Source organism: Phocoena sinus, chromosome 1 (assembly GCF_008692025.1).
Source record: "Phocoena sinus isolate mPhoSin1 chromosome 1, mPhoSin1.pri, whole genome shotgun sequence".
Classification (NCBI taxonomy): domain Eukaryota; kingdom Metazoa; phylum Chordata; class Mammalia; order Artiodactyla; family Phocoenidae; genus Phocoena; species Phocoena sinus.
Window position 1 is genome coordinate 13,925,910 of NC_045763.1, and position 12,273 is coordinate 13,938,182.

Sequence of the window (12,273 nt, forward strand, 5' to 3'; positions counted from 1 at the left end):
CCCAGGAGCAGGGCCAACCACGCAGTGGGCACCCTATACATAGCAGCTATTGTAGTGGTTGCTTAGCAGAACGTCATAATTCTTGCTCTGTTTTCACGAGCCCACAACCCCTTACCTGTAACCCAGAAATCCAAAAAGATCTGAAAATTGAAAGGTTTTGTTTTGGTAATCCATTTGGTGGCCAAACTGGACCTGATCTGAACTGTCTTGGTGGCAAAACCCAGCCTGAGCCAATGGGAGCTTATTATGGTCTCTATTTATCTTACTTGGTGTTACTATCTAGACGCTTCACTGCCGAAATATTGATGTGGGTGATTACGGAGTGATTCCTCGGCCCCCTGGGTGGGTTATATAATATACTGAACAAGCAGCATATCAACCTTCCAGAAGGAGAATGAGGCCTGGGTTCCAGAACACATCTGGCTCCAGGCTTCTAGATGTGGTCTGTGGGACCAGTGTACAGTCAGGCACAGATTCTCACCCCCATGTGTCCTCCGTGTACCTCCCACTCTTGGAAAGTCATTGTTTACATGCTATCCTTTTACTCCCAGGCACACAGATCCAGCTCAAACCCACCCACCCAGTTACACCTTCTTACCATGCCCTGCCCCCCAACTTCTCTCAGCATCCCTGTACCCTGTGAGCCCCTCCTTCGGGGTGCTGGGTCTCCATTTTAACATGCAGCAGCATCACCCCTTTCCAAGCTGATGTCTGTGCCCACCAGGCAGCTGGAAGGAAGGCCTCCACCCTGCCTGGCGTCCACATGTTTGCCTGCCCCACTGCTGCCTGAAGTCTGCACTCTTCACACAGATTTTTGGCACCAGGTTCACACAGCCAGGGATCTCAAAACAGAAGCATGCATTTCCCAGGCAAGCCTGCTCCTTCCTGAAGCTCCCAGACAGAAGAGCAGGCGGAGGCCCAGCCTGTCCACTCTGTCCAAGGTCCCGGACCTTCTGCAGGCATTTTCTTCAATAGGTTTTTCTTTCGAGCCGCGGAGATTAAGAGCCTGGAAGTGGCCACTGAAGAAGGGGTTTTCAGTAATTTAGTGTAACCATGGTGGAGCCGAGTGACAGGGGGTGAGGGTTTCTTTCTGTCAGACTACGAGTAGGTGAGAATGACCCGGAAATTTATCCTTGCAGCCTCTGGCTCAGCCCTGGAACACAGTATTGAGTGAATGTTTATTGATCACTTGCTATGTGTCAGGCTCTGTTCCAAGCACTTTATATGAAGCATCTCATTTAATCCTCACAACACCCTACGAGGTGACTTCTATTTTTACCCTTACTTTATAGATGAAGAGACTGAGGGTCAGTCCATCACACAGCTAGTGTGTGGTGGAGCCAGGGGCTGATCCCAGGCAATTGGAGCCCAAATTCTTAGCCATATATATATCAGTTACCTATTGCCATGGTAATTCTGTATAACAGATGAGCACAAAATGACCACAGCGGTTACAATAAGCACTTTTTGCTCACGTATCTGGAGTGTTGAACTAGGCAGCTCTGTTTTCTTGGCTGTTTAGACACATGTATGTGTCTGGGGGTTGGCTGACTGTTGGTTGCCATAGACGTTGCTCTCAGCCTAATGGGAATGAGTAGCTTAATGGGTAAGGTGGAGCACCCACGTAATGAGAAAAGAAATGTCACTGAGCACCGAGGGCCAGAAGATTTGGAGAGATACTGGAAAAACCTGATCCAAGAGAGTCAACCTAGGTGGGCATCCTGGAGGAGGTGACGCTTGGCCACAGTCAGGAAGGCAGAGGAAGCTCTCAGCTGGACAAGGATTAGAAAGTGGAATCAGGAAGCTCAGGAGAAGATGAGGCGGGGAGCTGATCTGCCACCTCCTTGGCCTTTTGTGAGTTTCCTATCTACCCTGTCCTGTCCCCCTGCTCAGAACCCACTCTCTGAGAGCCTTCTGGATTCCCTCTGCCTTCCTTCTCCAGAGCAGCCGCTGTGGGGAAAGGGAAAGTGCAGGGGGGGTTGGAGAAGAAGGCCCTGGGCCCCTTTGTGAAACATGAAGAAAGGAGGAGAGGATGCCTGCTGATGGTTCCAAAAGTGTGCAGCCCAGTGGTGGAGGAAGGAATCCCTTTCCCACCATCACTCCGTCCCTTTGTTTACTCTGCCTCATCTGGTCATTTTACAGTTGAGAAAAAGGAACTTGAGTTCAAAGCGAACAGCCTTAATCTTCCAGCCTGTTAGTAGTAGAGACACCTCTGAGACGCAGGTCTCCTGACCCACAGTGCAGACGTCTTTCTAAAATGCTAAAATACACCCCAAAGCCTCTCTCCCTGCGGTCCCCTGAGTGATCAGCATTGAGGTTTCTTTCTTTGGTGCTTTATAGGAGGTTCCCAGGTGATGTAAGAACTTTGGGGCTGTGGATGGGGTATTAGGGACTCCTGGGTCCCCGGGGGATGCAGCTGAAGGAGAAATGGGCCCAGAGACAGGGCTTGCCTGTGGCCCCTCCAGAAGAACACCTGCGCTCAGGTGGGACGCTGGAGGCTGTGGCTGTGGTTTGCCTGTCTCTCTTCCAGCCCGGCTCAGGGTGATCACACACGTGCCTTGGGAGTGGAGGAAATTACTTGTCACCAACTTGTGAAACCAAATCCAATTAGTTCTTCCCAGAGCTAGAAGCAGATGGAAGGACAGGAGGCATCAGACCTGCAACTGGCCTCCGTTCTTGGGGGCTCCAGGGCAGGGGACAAGGGGAGCAGCGGGACAACTGTCCCACAGGCTTACCGGGGTGGGAGATAGTCATTGGTCACACACGTGCCACCCAAGGCAGGAATCGCCCTCAGCCCTGTTGATGGCAGATTCTACAGGTTGAAACACACACGGGTTTGCCTTCCGCTGCAACAGCTCCAGGACCTTCTGTGCAGAGAACCCTCCGCCACTGTCAGTTCAGGGCAGTCTTTTCCTGAGGGGGTCAGTTGTTCTTGATGTCTCTCCAGCTCCTGAATGCAACCTCTTAGTCCGGGAGCAAATGAGCTGGAAACAGACATGTCAGGACGTGAAAGGCATGGCTATTTAAGGTGCAAGTGAGGCTGGAGCAGCGCTGAGAAGGGCGGGTCCGATGGAATTGCGGCGACTGCAGCCTCTGATGGGCTCTGATATCATTTACGGGTGAGGGAGGCTGCATGATGCTGACGGGATGACAGGCCTGGGGTAAGTGGGATGCCCTGAGGGACCGCTTGGACCTTTACCCAAGGCTTTGGGGTGACTGGCAGTCCCTTCCTAGTGGATGAAGGAGGATCCAGATGGCTATGATCCTGTGTAATGGGGTGGGATGCCAGAGGACTTCCTGAAGGAGGAAGAGGAGTGCCAGCAAGTTCACGGGAAAGAGTTGATCATGGGCTCCCCTCAGCCAAGGAGCGGGCAAAGTCCCCTCTCAGCCTGGAAGCTTCCCCGAGTCCAGAGACTGCACCTCTTCGTGCAGAGCTGTCTCCCACATCAGACTGAGAGCTCCCTTAGGGTTGGAGCTGTGTCTCCACCATCAGCCTGCCAATTCCCCTCAGACTAGGGAGTACGTGTGTGCCATTAGACCAGCAGGTCCCGGAGGGCAGGTGCTGAATCTCCCCAGTCTGAGGATATGTCTCCCTCATCACTCTAGCATCAAGGAGAGGCCTTCCTTGCTCTCCTCTGATGATCCCAGGCCTTCACCTCCCTGCAGGGCAGCACTGAGAAAGAAGAGAGGCTTCTAAGGAGGCAAAGACAGCCACGGACTTAGCAACTGTAATTTGCAAGTGACCTTAGGCAAGTCCCTTCCCCTCTCTGGAGCTCAGTTTCCCTCAACATAAACCAAGAGGCTCTCCAGCATTTCAGAAGCGTGCTTCTGGCTCTCTGAACTCCTGCCACACACCTTCCAGAGGGATCCTTCTTGCAGCATCGGCCCCCATCCTCCACCCTCACGCATCTCCTCCTCAAGGAGGCCTCCTCAAGCCTCCTCAAGGCTCCTCAAGCCTCCTCAAGGCTCCCAGGCTGAGCCAGACAGCATCTTTGCTCTGGTGCTGCCTGCTGACAGCTTCATTTCCCACCTCTTTGAGCTCGGAGCATTCCTGGTGGCTGAATTACCAGCCCTGCAGGGAACCAAATTAAGAGATTCCAAACCCCCTCTCTCCCCTCACTCCCAAAGCTCAGGGAAGTGGCTCTTTGAAGACTTCAATTAACAAGAGAGAAAACAATTCTGAGATACCCGTCCCGTTCACTTGGCTCGGTCTCTCATAATTATTTCTTCTCCAGCCCCAGATATTCTAGGAAGAATGGACAGAGGATTGGGGGGAGCCACCCTGGATGACTCACATCCCCCAAGGTTCTGCCAACACGTGGCATCTACTTCATCCCTCTCGGGGCAGCTGCGAGCCAGAGGGCGCCCTTTGTACCATAACTCAGATAGAGACACCTTAGCACTAGAACGCAGCTGGCTCCCAGTAGGTGGTCTGCAGAGGCAGTCCCTCTTCCCCAGGGAGACAGCCTGAACCAGGCGCCCCCTAGAGGTTGCTCAGTGCTCACCACTGACTAGAGACCAGATTTCTGACCATGACCATAGCCGCCCTAGAAACAGGCCAGGCTCAGTGAAAGCAGGCTTCCTGCCCTCCAGGCAGTCCCCACCACCAGAGAGGGAATCTCAGGCTCCGTCCTATCGGTGTCTATCAGAGATTTCAAAAAGAAAAAAACCACCTGAACCAGCGCCACTGAAGCTGTCAGTCACTGCTACTTACTCGCACGCAGGCCACGTGTAATTTGATGCCGTGGTATTTCTGCAAATTACATATTTTTCTCCCCCATCAAAGCTGCACTTTTGACTGCTGTAATATTTACCTAACCGTGCAAGTAACTTTCAGGCCTCACTTAGTGGACCAGTGGGGTGTAGAGGAAAGCAGGGATGGAGTGCACCTCAGACAGCAGGCCCAAAAGGAGCTAAAATATGGTGAGAAGGGGTCTTAACGACCCAGCTGAGCTCAGAGAGACCTTTCCTCTGCCTCACCTCATAGAGTTAGGGACAGAGGATGGACTTGCAGTCGCTCTCCATCAAGTGTCATCTAACTGTTGCTTACATGCTTCTGATGATGGGGAGCTCACTATCCACTATAGCTAGCTACCCAGTCCATCTCTGAGTATCTCTGACAGTTTAAAAGTGCTATCTTGACACTGATGAACTCTGTCACCCTATAACCTCAATCTGTTTCATGGGTGACGTAGAGTTAAGGTGACCAACTCATCCCTACTTGCCCAGGACTTTCCTGGTTTTAGCACTGTATGTCCCACATCCAAGGCCTCCACTTAGGAAGACCAACTTGTGATTTGCCTGCGACTATCCAGGTGCAAAAACCAAAAGTCCTGCATCCTGGTAAGTCCCTCAATCCCAAGCAAACCTAGACAGTTGGCCACCTTACATAGAAAAGCTTCTGTCCACTTTCCTCCTCCACCAGACCCCCTTCCCGAGGCTCAAAGGCAGTCACGGTGCCTCCAGGCACTGTGGGAGGTGGGAAATGACCAACCAGGGGCAATAATGGCTGGCCCGGTCTCTAGAAGGAGCAGGATGGTGGAGGGACCGGGCAGTCTTTGGCTCAAACCCACCTGTGCCACTTCTCAGCTAGGTGGCCACAACCTCTCTGACCTACACAAAGATTGCTGTATCCTTGCTCACAGATGTAGAGAGGTTTCAAGGAGATCCAGTCTGGGAGACTCCAAGACCACAGTGGCTCCTGGCCGGCTCTCACTCGGAGAGTCGCTGCAATGGAGGAGGGCTTCTTGAGAGGCTGGAGGGGCAAGGCTGGGAGGGGAGGTGGCTGATGAATGTACTCAAAGGCTCCCAGTAAGAGATGGGGCAACATGACTGGTGTTACAACTGGGTTCCAAGCCTGGCTCTGCCGCTTCCTGGTTGTGTGACCTTGGACCAGTCGATTTACCTCTCATGGCCTCAGTTTCCTCATCTGTAAGGTGGGAATAGTAAGAGCCCCAGTTCATAAGGTAGTTGGGAGGATCTGGTGAGAAAACACATATGAGGTACTTAGTACAATGTCTGGCACCGAGGAAGCTCTCAGGACATACTCTTATCGTCGCCGTGGTCATTACTGCTATCGTGTCACTGTTACATTGATGCTGCTGACTCATTGCCTATATGACCATGACAGCCCCTTCTTGCATTTTCTGGCTTTGAAATGAGTGATTTGGAAGGAACTGGATCTCTGGTGGACTAAGCATGTCCCCTGTTTCTTGCCGGGGGTCTGGCTGCCCAGGGGCGGTGGGGGAAGGGGGCTTCCCTAGCCTTTCACAGCCTTGCCCACTGGACAAAAGAGGCATTTTAATTCAAAGTTGCCCAAGGTCTGAAAATCCTTTAGAATCTTCCCCATTTGGCCTTTAGACATGCATTAAAACTCCTCCTATGGAGGAGGAAATAGATCAGGAGCCAAGCCTCTATCTACTTCATGCCTCAGTGGGAACCGCTGCCTCCCTCCATGACTGAGGAGCCTCTGGCCAGGTCTTCCTGCCCCCATAGGCCCTACAATCCCTTCTCCACCAGCAGCCAGAGGGATCTCTTACACAGGTAAATCAAGTCAGAGAATTGCCCTGCTTAAGACCCAACAACGCCTTCCCTTTGCAGCAATTCAACCTCCTTGCGCCAGCTTTTAAGACCTTGTGTGATCTGGCTCCAGGTAGCTCTCTGGATTGAGGGCCCACAGCTCTCCACCTTGCTCACTCCACTTCTGCCACACCAGCTGCCTTTCTCTTCTCTCACATAACAAGCTCCATATACCACCTCAGGGCCTTTGCAGGTGCTCTCACCTCTTCCTCCTGGAAAACGCCTTCCCAAGGCTGGTGCTTTATCATTTGGGTTTGTTGGTTTTTTTTCAGTTTTTGTTGGAGTATAGTTGATGTACAATGTTGCATTAGTTTCAGGTGTACAGCAAAGTGAATCAGTTATACATATACATATATTCACTCTTTTTAATATTCGTTTCCCATATAGGCCATTAGAGTATTGAGTAGAGTTCCCTGTGCTATGAAGTAGGTCCTTATTAGTTATCTATTTTATATATAGTAGTGTGTGTATGTCAATTCCAATCTTCCAGTTTACCCCTCCCCCACCTTACCCCCGGTAGCCATAAGTTCGTCTTCTGCATCTGTGGCTCTATTTCTGTTTTGTAAATAAGTTCATTTGTATCATTTTTGTAGGTTCCACGTGTAAGCGATATCATATGGTATTTGTCTTTCTCTGTCTGACTTACTTCACTCAGTGTGGCAATCTCTAGGTCCGTCCTCATATGGGTTTTAGAGAAGCCTCCTCTGGCCTTTTACTGAATGCCCAGGTCCCTCTCCAGCCCCTCACTTTCTGGTTCGTTTGCTTCATAGCAATGATCACTGGAAACCATCTTTCTCTTTTGATTTTCTATTTATTTGTGCACAATTGATCTCTCTTAGTACAACGCGTGCTCCCTAAGAGCAGGGGCCACGTGTCTTATGAAGGTGCTTAACACAGAGTGGTAACTATTGGCAACATTTCATCCTTGCCACAACCCTGGGAAGGAGGCAGCAGTATCCCCACTTTACAGATGAGAAGACTGAGGCTCAGAGAAGTTAACGAACAGTCTCAGTCTCTCAGTTAGTCAGTGGTCCAGCTGGGATTTGGACCCAAAATTCTTGGACTCCAAAGCCCACTGTTTTCTTTCTTTAATCACCCTGCCAGTGAAATCCTTGCTCTCTGGGGACAAGAAAACAAAATACAACAGATCTATCATGAAAAGCAAATGGGACTTTTTTTTCGTTGTAATAACACCAAGTGTTCGTTCAAAGCCAGGTAGAGATTTTTGTTTAATATACTGGGTGATTTTTATTGAACAGTTTCCTTGTAATAGGAACCGGCACCAGACTTTTCAATTTTCTCTCCGCCAGAGGAAATAAACCAGCCACCCCTCCCGCACTGAGCCAGTGTAGAGTGAGAACATCTACACACCCCTCATTGGGACTCATGACTCCAGCTGCCCATGGCATCCCTCCTGGCTCTGTTAGGACATCAGGGCTTAGTGCTAATTCCTGGGCATGGTTGAAATGGGCCCAGCCTGGGAGTTTGAATCTAGCTCTGTCATTAGTCTGTTGCTGTGTGTTTTGGAGCAAGTTGCTCAACCTCTCTGTTAAAGACACCTACCAGGTCCACCTCAAAGCTGATTCAGGGGCTCAAGTGGCCCAACTAGAAAAAAAAAAAAGTTGTAAGCATAAGGCCTTGCCTTTGTGTATTTTGTCACCACATTACACTAGGATTGGTGAAAAATGGTATTGAACAAAACGATCCCAGCCCTGCCCTTCTGTAGGTTTTAGCCTAGGACTCCCACCTGGGTGTGTACCACAAAGCTCCATGAAGGCTGTAACCATGCCTTTCTGCTCACCACTGTAGCCCCCGTGCTCAGCGCAAAACTTGCCTTTTAGCTCAGGATCAATAAATAAACGTGTACAGGTGTGGTGTGGGTGAGGGCAAAACAGGAGCAGCTGAGCTCTCCTCGGAGATGCTAGGAAAAGCTTTTGAGCTGAGTCATCAAGGATGAGCCGGAGGGGGCTTCCCTGGTGGCACAGTGGTTGGGAGTCCTCCTGCCGATGTGGGGGACGCGGGTTCGTGCCCCGGTCCGGGAGGATCCCGCGTGCCGTGGAGCGGCTGGGCCCGTGGGCCATGGCTGCTGGGCCTGCGCGTCCGGGGCCTGTGCTCCACGGCGGGAGAGGCCGCAGCAGTGGGAGGCCCGCATACTGCAAAAAAAAAAAAAAAAAAAAAAAAAGAATGAGCCAGAATCAGACAGGCAGACACGGAGAGGAGGGGCTTACAATCTAGACCAGGGGTTGGCTACCTATAGCTCATAGGCCATGTCCAGCCCACCATCTTTTTTTTTTTTTTTTACAGAGCTTTACTGGAACACAGCTATGTCCTTTCATTTGTTTACAGATTGTCTATGGCTGCTTTTACACTATAACATCAGGGCTGGTTAGTTGCAACACAGGCTGTATAGCCTGCAAATCCTAAAATATTTACCATCAGAGAAAGTTCGCTGGGTCTTGATCAAGACAAAGGAATCAGTCCCAGAGACCTCTTGCTTGCTTGGAAATAGGATCGGCTACCTAACTTGTGTGGCCCGGTGCAAAATGAAAATATGGGGTCCTTCCTTCAAAAATGATTACAAATTTCAAGATGGCAAAGCATTAAACCAAGAGTGAGACCTTCTCAGCACAGGGCCCCATATGACTGCATGTATGGCAGGCTGCAGAGCCAGCCCTGGGGTCAGTTAGAGGCCCCTCTCATGCATTTTCTTGGAGAACTGCCCTGGGAGCAGAGTTATAGGGAGAAATCACAACCCAGGGCTCTACGTTGGGGCTCAGAGTCTCCAAGTCCCAAGCTTCCCAGGAGGACCCATCTCAGGCGGGACCTGCTCCACAGGGCAAGGACGTGGAGGACCAGCCTTCCTTTCTCAGCTCCCCTGCACCCCCATTTCACGGAGCCTGGTGGTGATGAAGAAGCAGAGATGGGCTCAGCTCTCTCTCCCCCATCAGCTGCATCTTGGTTATCAGACATGAGGCAGCTGTGGGAAGAAACATGACAGTTGAATGGGAGCCTCTCTGATGCCGCTGTTTCCCACACACGCATCTGAACTGTCTGGTGGGGGAGCAGTGGTGGGGTGGAGGGTGGGACCTTGCTTTATGCAGCTATGGGTCAACCAGACAAGGAACAGGGTTTAATGGAAATTTGCCGAGCTAGGTAGCCACTCAAGTTTGGCTCCCTGGATTCCTGGTCCACTGGACACCTTCTCCCACCCCCTAGACCCACTCTTAGCTTCTCCATCCTTTGTGCCTGAAAGCCGACCTGTACTAGTAGCATCAATGGGTTTTCTTGCCGGCTGACTCCCAGTCGTATTTGGCTAATGGAAGGCACCTGCAGGAGATGGGGGTAGACAGGTGAAATTGAGAGGACAGTGTATTTATTCTCCAGCTCTTCCCTCCTGGTTCCCCGTGTCCCTCTACCTAAGTTCCTGTTGGGTGGCGTTTTCCTTCATCTGCCACTCTCTCAGGTGCAGGTAAAACTCCCACCCCTTTGCCCCTTTCCCTTTGCCCCTTAAAAAACTAGCAGCTCCCACTGGTCCCTGCCCCAGGTGCCACCACACATGCCTTGCTGGGATCCCTCAGCTCTGTTCACACCTTTGTAAATAAACCTGGTGTTGAACCCTCCTCATTTACCCTCTTTGCATGGACTATCTGTTTCCTGCTGGATCCCACCTGATCCGACCTCTTCCCCTGCACACCCAAATGTTGCTCCAATCAAATAGAGGCTCTCACGATGCAGTGGAGGTGGCACTGGCATTTCCTGTGTGTGCAGGTGGGGGCTGAGATGGAATTCCTCCTTGACAAGAGGAGAAGCATGCAGCTGTGGTTATTGCTGCATACAAATCACACCGAAATGCCGCATCTGAAGACACCAGCTATTTCATTACATCACGTGATTGTGTGGGTCTGGAATTCAAACAGAGCCAGGCTGGGTGATTCTGATGCTTTGAACGGCATCACCAGGGGTCACTGGGTCATGTTCAGTGTGGCGGCTGGTCTGGTCTGCAGGGGTCAAGGCAGCTTCAGTCATGTGCAGGCAAGGCTGGGCTTTTGGGTCCCTCTCATGCTCCACGTGGTCTGTCCAGCACCATGGACAGAGACAGGGAGTGGACGTCTCCTGCCTCCTAAGGCTTGGGCATGGAAACCGGTATGCTCTGGCACTTTTGCGTATCCCGATGGCCAAAGCCGTCACAGAACATGCCCCGTTCAGAAGGAGAAAGCATAAACCCCTGTCTCTCAGTGTGGGAGTGTCAAAGAATGTGGAGCCATCTTTAATCCTCTACACAACAATTATCCTTCCAACAACTGTCATCACCTTCCTCATTTGCTTAACGTTGGGCCCACAAGACCATTGTCTGAGGCCAAATTCACCCTGAAGATTGTATTAATCTGATATACACTGAGGGTTTTATTTTTAATTAAAGGACTTCGGACCCACATAGCTTATCCATCTCGACACTGGTCCCACCACTTCTCACTACCTGCCAGAGGCTCACACTCAGGCTTCTGCCTGGTTTCTGGGGCCTGTAGCTGCGGTCCTAGATCAGCAAGCACAGGGGACAAGTTTACTCTGATGAGTCCATGCACCGGGACACAGATACACACAGATAACCCAGGCTTTTATATAACACAGCTCTCCCAGCCTTATTTCTAGGAGGGAATGCTGATTCAACAAACACTGAGACCTTATCTGTTAAGATCCCCAAGATGAAGCCAGCATGGTGTCGGGAAAGAGCCCTGCACTGGGAGAACAGGAGCCTGTGTTCTTGTCACTGCACTGCCTATGTGACCTTGAGCAGGTCACCAGCCTCCCTGGGTTTCTGCTTCTGCATCATTCAGGACAAGGAAAGAGCATGGTTTGGAGTCACCCTTAGTTTGAAGCCCAGCTCTGCCACTTGTCTTGGACAGGTCACTTCAACAGTCCGGCCTCAGTTGCCTCCTCTGAAAACCGGGGCCGCAATGAACATGCTACCAAGCTGTTGTGAGGATAAAACACGGTGACGTGCAGATCGCTTGTTTCCTAGCAGGCACTCCTGACTTTCTGTGCCTCCTTGGAGCCTTCAGAGCCCAAGACCCCAGTCTGAGCTGGGATCACTCACCTCCATGTCTAGCACAGGTAGGTGCTAGACACATAGTAGGTGCTCAGCAAACACTTGTTGAAATGAACTGGCTGTTTGGCAAACAAAGCAGTAGCAAGAGAAATAAAAACATTCATCCATTAGAAAACCATGTATAAAAATGTTCTTAGCAGCTAAATACATAGTAGAGCCCAACCAGAAACCATCCAGGTGTCTATTTAACAAGAGAACGGCTCAACAAACTGGTCTCATCTTCCAATAGAATACTACTCAGCGATAAAAAGGAATGAGCTACGGGCACACACAACAGCAAGGGTGGATCCCAAAAAAGTTATGCTGGGAGAGAAGAGCCTTCACGGAAAACTACCAGCTGTATGATTCCACTTATATGAAATTCTAAAACAGGCCAAGAATGGTGTGAGAAAAATCAGAATAGTAGTTGCCTTTGGGGGCAAGGATTGACTGGGCAGGGCAGAGGATCTTTCTGGAGTGATGGTGATGTCCTATATCATGAGAGGGGCTTGGGTTACACAGGTAGATGCATGTGCCAGAGCTCATTGGGTAGTGCACTTATGATTTGTGCATTTCATTTTATGTAAATTTTACCAAAAGAGAATTAG

The 12,273-nt window shown here is 50.7% G+C and overlaps 1 protein-coding gene across 1 annotated transcript in view; it reads left to right on the plus strand.

Moving 5' to 3' along the window:
- IGSF21 (immunoglobin superfamily member 21) overlaps positions 1-12,273 on the plus strand; it is a 244,508-nt gene that overhangs the window by 139,655 nt on the left and 92,580 nt on the right. The window lies entirely within an intron of this gene.